Source organism: Meriones unguiculatus, chromosome 7, assembly GCF_030254825.1.
Source record: "Meriones unguiculatus strain TT.TT164.6M chromosome 7, Bangor_MerUng_6.1, whole genome shotgun sequence".
NCBI classification, from domain to species: Eukaryota; Metazoa; Chordata; class Mammalia; order Rodentia; family Muridae; genus Meriones; species Meriones unguiculatus.
In genome coordinates, this window is record NC_083355.1 from 27,681,564 (window position 1) to 27,695,858 (window position 14,295).

The 14,295-nt window shown below is 40.7% G+C and overlaps 1 protein-coding gene across 1 annotated transcript in view; it reads right to left on the bottom strand.

The window, feature by feature from the left end:
* Positions 1-14,295, bottom strand: part of Ca10 (carbonic anhydrase 10) — a 505,400-nt gene that overhangs the window by 474,710 nt on the left and 16,395 nt on the right. The window lies entirely within an intron of this gene.

Consider the following 14,295-nt stretch of genomic DNA (forward strand, 5'->3'; position numbering starts at 1 on the left):
GCCCAGTCTCAGAAAATTTCTTCCAATCAGTGAAAGATTATTTAGCATCCTTAAGCCAAATAGGAAAATGACCTGCTTGGGTGAGTGACTGGATCTTTCCAGGAGTTGATTCTCAGATCAGATCAAATGCTCTGAGCATGTGTGGTCCCTAACTCCATCTCTGTCATTAGGAACCATCTGTCTTATAGGCCATTCTCCAAGGACTATACTAGCGCTGGGTTAGAGAGCAAGATGAATGAATGTATCTGGTATCTTCTTAAGAAATTGTTTGCCTACCTGTATCACCTGAAGCCATGTGAAGCTTTCTGTTCCTCACCTCCACACCCTGTTTCCAATTGTTTGTTCCAAGCCTTGCTGTTGTTGCTTTGATTTTTTCTTTCTTTTTTTCTTTTCTTTCTTCCTTTTGTTTTAATCTTCTAGCTGAAAGGTGGAGGGACCCCTCACATGACTGCCTTGCCTTCCTGCCAATTTCAGCTCTGCCCATCATCTCTTGAGTCAGTTTCCAACCCATAGCTGGATCCTCAGTGGTGAGTCAAACCTTAGCCATGACTAATGCAAGCCCCACGACTGCAGTGTGCATCCAGAACCCTTGGGTCTAGTTTATCAGAACACCTCATGGCAATCACTCTAACAAGGACAACCACTGCTTTATGGATAGATGTAGCCACTAATCAAGAAAACTCAACAACTATCTCTCGGTTGCTTTATCTCCAGTCTGCTCTGCTCATCCTGAAAGACAGTATAGTTTTCCAAATTGTCCCTAAAAATTATTGTGAAACTTATTTACTTTTTTCACATTATCCATAATAACATTTAATTTTATGAGGCCTAATGATTTTTTATAATTTTTCTATTTCTGTTATTAAGGTGCATGCATTGACATATTCTCCTTCATCAACATCCTGAGCCCAAACACTATTTAAGTACTGCGTGCAAAATAGTTCATGTGAATCAATTCATTTAATCTCCACAAGGACATTATGAGATAGACGCTTTCATTAGCTCCACTTCTCAGGTGAGAAAACTGTGGCACTGCGAAGATAAATGATTTTCACAAGACTTCATGGATATTGTGGGATAAAGCAGGTATGCAAATGCTCTCGAATCTAACAACTTAACCACTGAGCCCTTCCTTTCCATGCAATGACTTTATGGTGCTGAAGAAGGCTGAGCACATAATAATACACATTCCACAATGAGGACTACACAGTAAGTACCAATGCACTGTTTGATAAACAACTTGATACAGTGTCAGCAAGAGCTACAGTCATGGCAAGACTCAACTATGCATTATATAATACAGGCCTGGGAAGGCAGGAAGGAGGAAGACTAGAATAATTTTTACTCACTTTTCTGCCCAGAAAGTAAAGAATTAAGAGTACAGAAAAAAAACCCTACAGAATAGAAGTAAATATTTGCAAACACAGCAAATATTTCGGAAATATTAATAGGGAATTATATTCAAACTACATAAGGAACATACAACTCTATACTAAGAAAACAACCTAATTTAAAAATGGGCAAATGACACAAACAGCTAGCTCTATCTATCAAAGATTAAAAACATTTCACCAAAGCTTTCTCATTAGAGAAACAAAAATTAAAACTACAGGGAGGGCTCACCTCATCCCTGTTACAATGGCTACTGTCAAAACAGATAAAAGATAGCAAATGTTAATAAAAATATCCAAAAAGAAAAGAACCCTCATTCACAGATTGTGGGCAGGAAAATTAGTATAGCTGCCATATAAGACAGCATGGAGTTTTCTCAGAACAACTGAGACTAGACTGACCATAAGATTCAGTGATCTTCTGTATAAATCTAAAGGAAGTGAAAGTATGTTGAAGAAGCACTTGCGTGATAATGTTCACTGCAGAATTCTCTTGAGTGTTCAAGACATGGGACCACCTTCAGTGACCATCAAGAGGAGGACAGATAAAGAAAGCATGGCCTACACACATGGCAAAAAACTATCAAGCCTTAAGGAAGGAAGACATTCTGTTATCTTCAACAACATGCATTAACCTGTGGGACATTAAGAGGAACAAATCAGACACACTAGACAAATACCGCTTAATCTCACTTGCATGTGGAACCTAAAAGTAAAGAGAATAATTGTAATCAAAAACTAGAGGGTGGATGTTGGGTACCAACCTATCGGTCAAAGAACATGACTTTTTTTTTCTGTTAAATAGGTGGAACAAATTCAAGAGATCTATTGCACTTCATGGTGACTCTATATGATATATGCACATTTGAAAGCTGATAAGACAGATTTTAAGGGTTCTTATCACAATAAAGATTAGCAATATAGGACAGTACATATGCTAATCAATGTAATTTAACTATTCAACAATGTCTACTGCACCAAAGGATCAGGTCTTACGCAGTCCACAGAGGCAATATTTTATCTGATAATAGAGTAACAGATGTTGACACAAGATCTTCAGAAGCACTTGAGAGGCAGACTCTGGGGAAGATGCTACCAGAGAGCGGATGAGGCTACAAAGGCACTAAGCATGCCAAACAACAGGTTCCAGAGGGCGTAGGACAGGAAAGCTAAGGACAGGGACTTTTCAGGATGACTGTCTCGACTGAAACTGGTGTTACAAAACGCTTTATTCACTGAGTTATTGTAAGGTTATGTGGGTCAAGTCCAACGTGCCTAGGGCAGTCACAGGCAGGGAGGAGCATCCTCTTAAAGACCTTGGTCTCTATTGTGGAGAACACTATATTGCCCCTGGTTTCTTGATATCTATGATATGTAGAGCACAGCAAAAGAAAACCAAGGCAGAGAGAACTCCCAGGATTCTGCATCTCTTTCCCCAGCTCAGGCAATCTTAAGTGATGTTAGTTCGTGGCTAACGGAACCAAATTTAGGGAGGATATTTGGCTTTCAGCCAAGAGAGTTCAAGTGTAATCTTATGATGTAGTTGGGGGAGAGGACCACACTGAGAGAGCAGCAAGGACACCTGGGAACAGAACCTCAAATACAAGGTGGTGTGACTTAACTCAGGACTACAGCTGAGGCTCGGGTTGTCTATCTAGATCCCTGGGCAGGATAAACATGACATACAAGTGACACCAAAGGCTTGGGATAGCTGGACTAATCCTAATCCTGAGCCATACCACAAGGTGCTGCTTCACCTTCTTGTCCACACCTGATCCTCTGCAAGAGAAGACAGCTGGTGCTGTGCCCTTTGGCGAAGGTAAGCACACAGCAGGTGATTAACCCCAGGGAATAGAAAGCAAGCTGTCCTCTTCAGCACAGTCCACGGTTCAAACTTCTAAAGGAAGCCTTGGAGCCTCCAGGGCCCTAGCAGTGGGGTACCCGTCCTCTGGGCAGGTAGTCTCAATTCACACAGCACGACAGCCATAACATAGCGGGAGACCCACAGAAGGCTTTTAAATGTCTACTTTTTAAAGTGGTTAGCAAGGCAGGAGAGAAGCTGTCAGAAGTCCACAATGAAGAATTTAATCCAGAGAATCAGCAAAGGATTGAAAGGAAGCAGAAAAGAAGAGGCAGGAATAGAGGAGGTTTGAGGATTTGGGGAAAGCAAAGCAAAATGTGGTAAGGAGGGAACAAATAAAACCTGCCTGTCACATGTTAGAAACTGCTCAAGTCCACATTTTCATTTCACATGTAGTCACGGACTTGTTAGGAACAGTCATTTCCTCTGCTAGAAAAGCTCAGCTCCTTCATGTGCTAGAAATTCCTTCTTGCTTGTTCAGCATTCACCTCCTTAAGACAAAGCTCTACACTATCAGGTCCCTGTTTTCATTTATTCCAGTGCTTATAATTTATTTCAGTTATTTCCAAATACAGTGCAATGTATATAGGCCATACATTATACTCATCTTTTACTTCTCAAGGATGTCCAGCCTTAGACACAGAGGGCTTAGGACAGTACTCCGAATATAGTAGGTGCTCAATTTATAACCTCTTAGTGAACAGTGAATATGACGATGAAGGAATAAGGGTTGTAGGGAGAGCTCTTCGGATTAAAAGTTAGCATGTACAGAGGAAGAGGGAAAGCAGGAAATAAGACTTTAACTGTATCTTGGTGTGTCATGCTAGGTGGGCGGTTAGAGTTAAGGGTTTGCATTTAATCTCATTGGCAAATCAGAATAAACAGAGGTTATAAAGTCAAATGATGTTTGAAGAGCTACTTTCTGTACCATTGTCCAGGGACTGTCTTCGTTTTCAGTGTTGTCAGTATCATTTATTTTCTTTCTACTTTAAGCTTATTCATTTGCACCCAAAATTTTACATACGTGTATATCTATAACTCAAAGCCAACAGACTTCCACTTCATCAAGAAATAGTCTTACCATGGCCTCCCATTGGATTTTCAGCACTTAATTGTAAAATTCCATCATTCTACTCCTGTTCCTGCTCAGTTGTCACTTGGGGCAAAGCTTTCCCCAAAAGTTAAGATCTGCCCTTTAAGGCCAATAAAAGCTTGGGTTCAAATACTAGCTTGACCACTCATTAGTCTTCTAACTTCAGGTAAATGATTTAGTACATCTGAGTCTTGGCATGTTCGCCTCTACAGGGATGGTCTGTGCAGTGAAGGCTGGTGTAAGTTTTAGAGACTTAAAAGCAAAGAATGTTAGCTAATCAGTATAATTAAAGGTAGTGGCAATAATAGGTTTGTTTGTTTTGTGTGTTGCGTATTTCCTGAGGAAGAGGAATCCCTTCCTTTCTCTTTGTCTTACTTCTTATTCTCCCTGGTACTCCACTTTTCCCTTTTCTTCAAAGCATGTCTCAGTAATAACTCTTGTATTGAGTCTGTGCAAACTCCATTCTTTGCACACTGGTTTCATCTTCCATTGAACCCTTGCTTTTTGGACAACCCTGACATGACATTTAATTCATGAGCCAGAACACAGGCTTCATTTTACCCTCGCCATAAGCAACCCACTAGGTACTTTTGATCATTCCTTAAAGCTCCTAATTCTGAGCCAGGCATAGTGGTAGATGACCATACACCAACAGCACTTGAGAGGCTGAAGCAAGAGCGCTGCTTAAGTTGGAGGCCAACCAGGCCATAGTGTCTCACACAAAACAAGACTCTGATTCTGTTAGTCTATCTACCAACTTGAGCGGGTTGCCTACATATGTCATTCAGACTTCCACTAGAGAATTCTAATGGCTTGTCTTAGTATCACTGGCCTCCTCTTGTTTTCCTTCCCAGCAGTCAATTCTTCATGGTTAATACAAGCATGAACACATACAACCAGCAGCCAAGGGCTCATTTATAGCTCTCCATGGCTCTTAGGAAAATATACATCTTATTAACATAGCTATTCTGCATAAAACTTACCTGTGCTGAAGCCATTTTGGCTTCCTCATCTTTGCATAGACTCTTATCATTCAACCAGATCTCCCCCCCCAAAAAAAAAAAAAATAAGCCTTGCCTAAAACTGCTTCAAAAACAAAGTTAACTCTGGACTGAGAAGGTCTTAAGTGAGGAAGTGGGGGTCCGAATGCTATATCTCACTGACATAAAACACTACTTGAAGATGTCTCAAGAAAAAAAAAAAAAAAAAAGGTTAGGTTGCCATATTATAAGGGAATGTGATGGATGGGGGAACTGGTGCCTAAAAGCACTTCACTTCACTTTTCTAAATGTTCCCTGTCAACACGAAGGGAATGGGCTCGGGAAGGCTTAAGTTAGTGGATGCACGATGGAGGAGAATATTTATCTTTGTGCTCTTGAGCTGTAGACTATTCAGCATTAGAAAATACCGCCAACTCTGTCTCCTAACATGCCTGGGGCCCTTGGAGTGAGCAGGATTCTGATTTAATGAGCAGCTTCCACCATCTGTCAACAGGGCTGCTGAGCACGAATCACACAAACAGCACCTCCCCAAACCCAAGGAGCAGAACACTTCAGTGTCATTTGGACAAGGGGCAGCCCCAGGCTTATTGGTCAAGAAATTGTGTGCATGCAAACTGCTCAAATGAGCAGTTACAGTGATTTTCTGGTGTCAGTGTTTCCAATCCAGCCAGCATTTTCCGTGTGGTCGATAAGCCACTGCGGTAGACGGGCTTACTGCCTAGAACAGAGTCATAGAGGATCACCTCGGCCCCCTCTATGATTCATATACCTTCTAGAAAGACATCACATGAGTTTACATAAAAAAAAATACAAAACACGCTAATCGAAGCACTGACACAATTACAGATGAAGAGGAGAAATTAAAGGTCCAGACACATGTATATCCTTTGTCAAATATGTAAACACAACATGAAATTATCTAGAATGACACATATACCAGTGGAATGGCTCCTATTTTTTCTTCTGTGAAATCAATAATCCAGAAAACTTGAAAAGCATATTCAAAAGAAAGACTTCTTCCTTCTTCAAATCAATCAACTTGAAAAGCAGTGCAATGCACCTCATTGCTGTGGCTTGTTTTTACCTATGAAAACTGTAACTTCACCCTCTACATGGAGACTGTTTCTTATACACGTCAATCTTTGTCCCTTAATATCAGGTATGACAAACAGGGGGGCAGGGTTGAAAAGTGTGTGGACCTGAGTCAGATGCTCTGGGACCCAAAATATAGCTTTTTACATATCCATGTGACAGTGGCCATATTTTCAAAGCCTGAAATTCCCTCACCTGTAAAATTCAGATACTAATTTTCTATACTTAGAATTAATATGATAAAAACCATTTAAAATCACTTTGTTGGCTACTGCTACAATGCATGTTCGGTTTTAAAGTGTCCACTCCAAAGTGCCTTCAGATGTAATTCATTGGCGCTCTTTTTCTAGAATCATTTTGTTCTCAGAATCAGCTTATCTATCCTTTTCAAGATAATCTTTTAGTGTCTGTGTGTGTGTGTGTGTGTGTGTGTGTGTGTGTGTGCATGTGCCTGTGTGTGTGTGATTTAATAAATAGTGAAAAACTTTAAATCTATAGATGGTGTGTAGACTTCTTGACTTTTAACTCTTTAAAAATTATTATTAATATTATTATTATTATTATTATTATTTATATCCCAACTGCAGTTTTCCCTCTTATCTCTCCTCCAAGTCCCTCCCCACACCTCTATTCTCTCCCTCAATTCACTCCTCTGTTTTTCTTCAGAAAACAGCCGGCCACTCATGAATATCAACCAAACATGACATATCAAGTTGCAGTAAGACTAGGCACATCCCTTTATTAAGAATGGAAACCCAATATGAGGAAAAGGGTCCCAAAACATCTGAAAGAGTCAGATATAGCCCCTGTTCCCACAGTTAAGGGACCCACATGAAGTCCAAGTCATACAACTGTCATACATAGGCAGAGGGATTCGGTCAGTCCTATGTAGGCTCCCTGACTATTGGATCAGTCTCTGTGTGACCCTATGAACCCAGGTTAGTTGATTCTGTGGGTTCTCTTCTGGTGTCCTTGACTTCTCTGGCTTCTACAAATTTTCCTCCCTCTCCACCTAATGTTTAGCTGTGGGTCTCTGCATCTGTTTCCATCAGTTGCTGGATGAAGCCTCTCTGGTGACAATTAGGCTAGGCACTAATCTGTTAGTTCTAGCCAGAGTGATAGGATAGCTAAAGGTGATTAAGGGGATACAAATTGGAAAGGAAGAAGTCAAAGTATCACTATTTGCTGACGATATAATAGTGCACATAAGTGACCTCAAAAATTCCATGAGGAAACTCTAAAAGTTGATAAAAACCTTCAGTGAAGTGGCTAGGTACAAGATTAACAACAATAAAAAAAAAAAGCAGCCCTCCTATATACAGATAATAAATAGGTAAACAGTCTGCAAAAGAAATCAGGGAAATAACACCTTTCACAAAGCCACAAATAATATTAAAGATCTTGGTGTAACTCTAACCAAGCAAGTGAAATATCTGTATGACAAAAACTTCAAGTCTCTGAAGGAAGAAATAGAACAAGATATCAGAAGATGGAAAGATCTCCCATGCTCACAGAACTGTAGGGTTAACATAGAAAAAACCGAAAGCAATCTACAGATTCCATGTAATTCCCATCAAGATTCCAACAAAATTCTTTGCAGACCTTGAAAGTACAACACTCAACTTCATATGAAACAGCAGCAACAACAACAAAAACCTAACACCCAGGATAGCTAAAACAATCCCGTACAATAAAAGAACTTTTGGAGGTATCACCATCTCTGATTTTAATCTTGACTACAGTGCTATAGTAATAAAAACCACATGACATTGGCATAAAAGCAGACAGGTTGATCAATGAAATAGAATAAAAGACCCAGACATAAATCCATGTACCTGTGGAAGACTGATTTTTGACAAGGGAGCCAAAATTACACAATAGAAAAAAAAAGATTTTGAACTCTTACTAGACATTTTTCACCAAACAACAACAAAAACAGAACTCTGTCCCTGTGTTTGGCACTCAAATACAGTAAATGTTTACTTGGTGGGTAGATTTATTTAGTGGATAAAGAATTTATTTACTAAATCATGGAATGAATAGTGAGGAAAAAAAAAAGTAACCACAAGCGACTTTGCAAGCTTGTTCATCCGACTTAAGAGTTGAGGCTTCTAGAACACTCATCATATGAACAGGTTTAACCTGGGAACTGGGTGTGTGAGCTGGTGCAGTGTTGTTGTACCAAACATTTGTCATACTTTTTGGCTTCCTGTCATCTTCTAATAACCTGTCCTATGTGTACTGAGTTTTTCTACTGGCTTAGGAGAAATTAGAAGGATTCACAACTGGAACTCACAAGTGTCTGCAGAATGCTTAGCCATCGATGGGACATCAGTATCACACCTTTTCTTCCAAAGACTCAAGAAGCAGTGCAGAAGAGGAGGCAGAGGACTGTAAGAGCCATAGGTCCAGAGGGACTGGATGAAGCAGTGTCTTCTGAACAGGACAGTACATGAGTTTGTACTCACAGCCATTGAGGTTTGCTGAATCAGACCCAGACAAGGTCAAGGGAGTCAACGTTCCCGAATGGAGAGGGGAAGGGCACACAAGTCTATTCCCATAGTTGAGTAACTACTGACAGCAGATGGCTGCTAGAGGATGGAGAGTCAGTTTTCTTCAGTGTGGCTCCTAATAAAATGACTATTCTGGGAGATGGCCCTACACGTGTGTATGGGCAACAGCAGAACTGGACTGATCATCTATTGTGTTCATCAACTGTTAAGTCACTGAATGATTGCACCAGTTATTTATCCCCTTGGAGTTCCACTCTTCTACGAAATATTGATGCTCCCACCAGTCAATTTGTAGGAAACATTGGATCAAATGTGGCAATGGTGACAAAGTTAAGATTACAGATTCCGACAGGTCGGAGTCCAAATCTCAGCTTAACCTTTAAAGGGTGTATGCCTTCTGTTAAATCAAACTAGACATCCCTACCTCTTCACAACATTAGCAAAGTGGTTATTTATATGTTATGTGTATGAATGTGTGTCAATTAGGTGAGCCACACACGGACATGTGTGCACATGTGTATAGAGGCCAGGGGTCAACTTTGGTTGTGGTTCCTTAGGAATGCCATCTGCCTTACTTGTCAGTCAGAGTCCTTCCTTGGCTTGGAGCTCACCAAGTAGGGTAGTTGGGCCAGCAAGGCCCAGAAAAGTCTGTTTCAACTTCAGCAGAATTACAAGTGCATGCCCCTATGTCTGGTGCTTGCACACGGGTTCTGAGAATCACAGTCAGATTCCTTTGCTTGCAAAGCAAGTGCTTTGCTAATTGAGCCACTACCATCTCTCTGAACTACCTTTTTTTTATTTCCGTTTTACAAAGTAGAAAGCTGAGGGTGCAGAAGGAGGTCACATACCCACAGCCTACTACCTCATCAGGGCTGCAGAGTGCAGGCCCAGACTCAGCCTTTAATTGCTTGGAGTGGAAACTACGTGGCTTCTGGGGCCTTTTAAATGAATGCGTGTTCTTTACCAGGCATAGTGGATCATGAGTTAGAACTGCCTCCGAGGGTTAAAGGACTTAATGATATAAGAAGAGAGGCCTTTGCCCAGTGTCTGTTAGCTTCTGCTATTACAGCAAGTGGGTGTTTGGAGCGAATTGAGAAGCTATCAAACGGGAGAATAAAATCAACATCACGTTTTCACACCTCCCCATAACCCTCCCTCTGCAGTCTCTAGCCCTCTGAAAGGCCCAATGAATGAACACGGCAAAGCTCTTTCTAGTGACAGAGATCACAATCTTGATTGCCACAGAGCAAGGGTACAAACGAAAAAAAGGGACAAAAGAACAAGAGAATCCAGGAGTGATGGAATGTTGTATAGCCAGATAGTGATGGTGTCTAAAGAAACACATTCTTTCTCCAAACTCTTCAAACAGAAGACAAAATAGGAGCATTTTATTTTCTCTGCAGGATGCTTCTATACAGCGGTTTTAATTTTTATTTATTTCCTAGTGCAAACGTTTGCAAATATTCCTCTGCAAGGGGCCTAACAGCAAATAATTCAGGCTTTTCCAGCCTTGGGTTTCTTTACAAGTGCTTGGCCATTGTATTGTAGTCTACTGTGAGAGTAGCCATGGATGAAAGACCATACAGAAATTAAAAAAAAAAAAAGGTAAATTACGGTAAACTTTTATTTAAGGACCAGCATTCGGTTTCATATACTTTTAGGCCACTGAACAGTTTTTGTCATTTGATTCTCTTTACAAAACCATTTTGGAATGAAAACGTCACTCGTTCCTTCTTATGAAACAGGCCATGGGCTGGCTCTAGTCATTAGTCTGGCATCTGGCAGCCACTGCTTTAGATTTAAAAGCTCTTGTGCTTCAGGATTTCAGTGCAAATGCCGAGACTAAGAGGGCAAGCGCACTGGATACTGAAGGTCCTTGCCAGAACCCATGCCCTCTGTGGTCAGCCCAAGCCACTGCTACTTGAACCCACCCTCACCCCCTCCACTGCCCCTGTACTCAGAAAGAGCCACAATCACTTCTCAGAGCCCTGCAAAGCTCATTCCACTTGATATTTGGGGAAAAAAATTTTCAGTGCAAGTACAGAGGCTCCTCATGGCCTGGGCTATGAGTCCAGCTTGTCTTGGTTACCAGGGGGAAAGGTTTGATTTCTCAGGCTGTTATTTCTAAAATTGCTTATTCTCCAGGTGACTCTCCTATTTCTGAATGTGGTCTGACCTTCACTCTCAAAAGACCAGGGTTGATTTTTTTTTTTTTTTAAGCTAACAGCACAATAGTAGTTTCAGAAAGCCTGGTGCTGCTCCCTGCCAAACTGGCATCCCTAGCACAAACCATACTTCTGGGAAGGATGACTCCCATCAGAATGTCTGCTGGGACAGCACAAGAGCAATCCCAAGATCTTCCCCCAACAAGGTAGGTATCTAAATCCAAGGCAGCCAGAAGCAGGATATTTCTTTTGGGTTTCTGACACTAGTCAGAACTTGGTAAGTTGCTCTAGGAGGTGAAAGCTGCCAAAGTTGGCACGAAATGATGATACTCAGAGGTTCCTAAGGCCTAGAAAAATCTTTTCAAAGTTTGGATATTTCATCTAAAATTTAATTAATCATTTATTAAGGAAAGTGGACTATCCAGGTATTAGGTCTATTCTTACATCTTTTGGAAGCTTTTGATGAACTGCTGGTGTTACGGTTTGAGCCTGAAATGTCCCTCGTGAGCTCATGTTTTGCATGCTTCTTCCCTTTAGAAGGTTGTTGTTTGTTGGAAATACAACAGTGTTGGGCTAAGTATTGTTTGTTATTAGCCCTATAATTATTTTGGTGATATTATTTAACCTACTATCACAATAGATATGACACAGACACCTATTAGATTTTATAAGTTACCTTGGGCTGGGCAGATAGTTCACCCATGCTGTCTCAATGACCTCACTATCCACTTCCTAGCCCACATCCAATGCCATACTCTTTAACCATCCTCATCTGGGCTACCTTCCATCCATAATCTTTTAAATATCTGCTTTATTTTTCATCTGGGTCTTTCCATGCCATTAGTAGAGTTCTTCTTCCCAGCCCACATGGTTCCTTCTCCACATTAACCCATCATGTCATCTTCCTCCTCTCTTCCTGTCTCTCTGTTTCCTGTGATTCTCCTGCAACCAAAGCCCCAGAACCTTAGCCACACCTACTCCATTCTTTTCTGTCCAGGTTTAGGCCTTTTAATCAACCAATCAGGAATAATGTTTTAGGCAGGTTTACACAACAAGGATAGGGCAGTAACCAGATCTTGAGGGCCTGTAATTAGCATCAAAATACAAGCATCAGACCAACACCCTACAGGAGGTTGTGGAATTACTTGGAAGAGGAGCTTAGCTAAAGAAGATAGGTTATCAAGGCAGACCTTTGAAAGTTTTACCTGGCTCCTAGTTCCTATCATACTTCCTGATCTAGCATGATATGAACAATCCTTACCACATGCTCCAGTAGCCATGCATGCAACTTCTACGCCATACCTTTCCCACGAAAGTATACTAAAACCCTTTGATACTGTGAGCCTTAAACTGTTTTCGTAACAGCTATACAGAAGGGGGATTCTCATGTTTTTTTTTTTTTCTGTCAAGGGCCTAAGAAGCTTTGCAGGCAATATGGTCAACACTGCAACTTCTCAACTCTGTTCAATGATAGAAGAATTTGACTGTGATATATAACACCTCTACTAAGTGAAGCATTGATCCAGGCTTGTGATACAGTACCTCTACAAGAAATTATGTGAATTTGGGAAAAGGAATTACAACTTAAGTCAGCAGGTAGACTTGAAGGATGTAGAAGAAGGTATAGTTCTGAACGGAGAAGTAAATTCAATCAATGAATAGGCTATACTTGGATTTGGGGGGAGAAACATATGAAACTTTAGATAAACACTGACTTTCATCTGCCAAAGGGAGAAAGAGAAGTGATGGACTTACTGGAGATGGTAAGACCAAGGGGGCCTTGAGGAGGTAGAAATCACTAAGTTGAGAGAAAAAGAGCCTCTGGGTGGCCATGGAGAATGTGTTGGGTTGGCCCACACGATATTCAGGTGTGTCCGAATAAAGTTAGACATCCACAAAACCCAGAACAAGTGGACACAGGTGTCTTTCATAGAACAGTGAACAGGCACACGGAGGAATAATGTGTGTCGTGAGAGCTTTTTCTCTATGTATCTATGTATGTATGTATGGATGAATGGATCAATCCATTATCTGTCTATCTATCTATCTATCTATCTATCCATCTATCTATCTACCTATCTTTATCTGTCTACCTATTTATTTCAGAGTCAAGAGAAGAAACTAAAATATTCTAGAATTGTGGTCCCTACAAGTCAAGCAGAGAACCTTCTGTGTCTTCAGAGAAGCTGTGGCTGCCTACATCTTACCCTGCAACATGAAGCTACAAATCTGCCACATTTATGAAGTTACAAAATGACCGATTATGGTACTAAGTGCTTAATCTCATAGGTTCATTAACAGTTATTAAAACCAATTCAATGAAACGGCTATTTTAACCCCATTTTACAGATTAAAAGACTGATACGATGTAGAAGTTAAGTACCCCAAAGCTTGCCAGCCTCTAGGAAGCACAGTGAAAGCATAATTGTACTGCAAACTCATTCTTGGTACAAACAACGGCAGCTTATTTCTGTGACTGCATAAGCAAAGCATTTTAAAACCTCGTTTCCAAATAATTTTTTTTCTGAATCAAAATCTCCAATATTATGACCACATCTCATACATTATTATATCCCTATTAATTATTTTCAAGGGCACTGGATTAATAATAAAAGGCTTTTAGGGATAGTCCCATGGCTCAGTGGTTAAGGTATCTTGCTGTACAAACCTAGGGCCCTGAGATCAACCCCTGGAACCGATAAAAAGTTGTCTTCTGACCTCCACAAGGGGGCATGGCACGAACACTACCCTTACAGAGTCATTAATTATAGTTTTAGTGTCTACTTTAAAGGGATTTTAAATTTATAGTTTCGTCATAGTTCGTCCAACAGAAGCCCACTGTATTAGCATAAAGTTGTGATTATTATCAATGTTATATACTGTGTGTATGACATATTCCATACTATTTTATCTACATTTTTGGTGGACATGACTTCATTGAACAAAACCGATATGTTTATCTAGCACAATTCTGAAAACAACCCAAAATATTCGTAGTAGCTGCATTCGCAATAACATGTAGACTACATTGCTGCAATTAAGGAACAGCTTTTATCGTCTTTAACGGTGTGCACGTGTGGTGGCGCGCATGTGCACACGAGACCGGAGCCATCGCATCCTCCTGAAAGCTGGAGTCACAGGTAGTTGTGAGCCACCTGAAGGGAGCGCTGGAAGCCTAA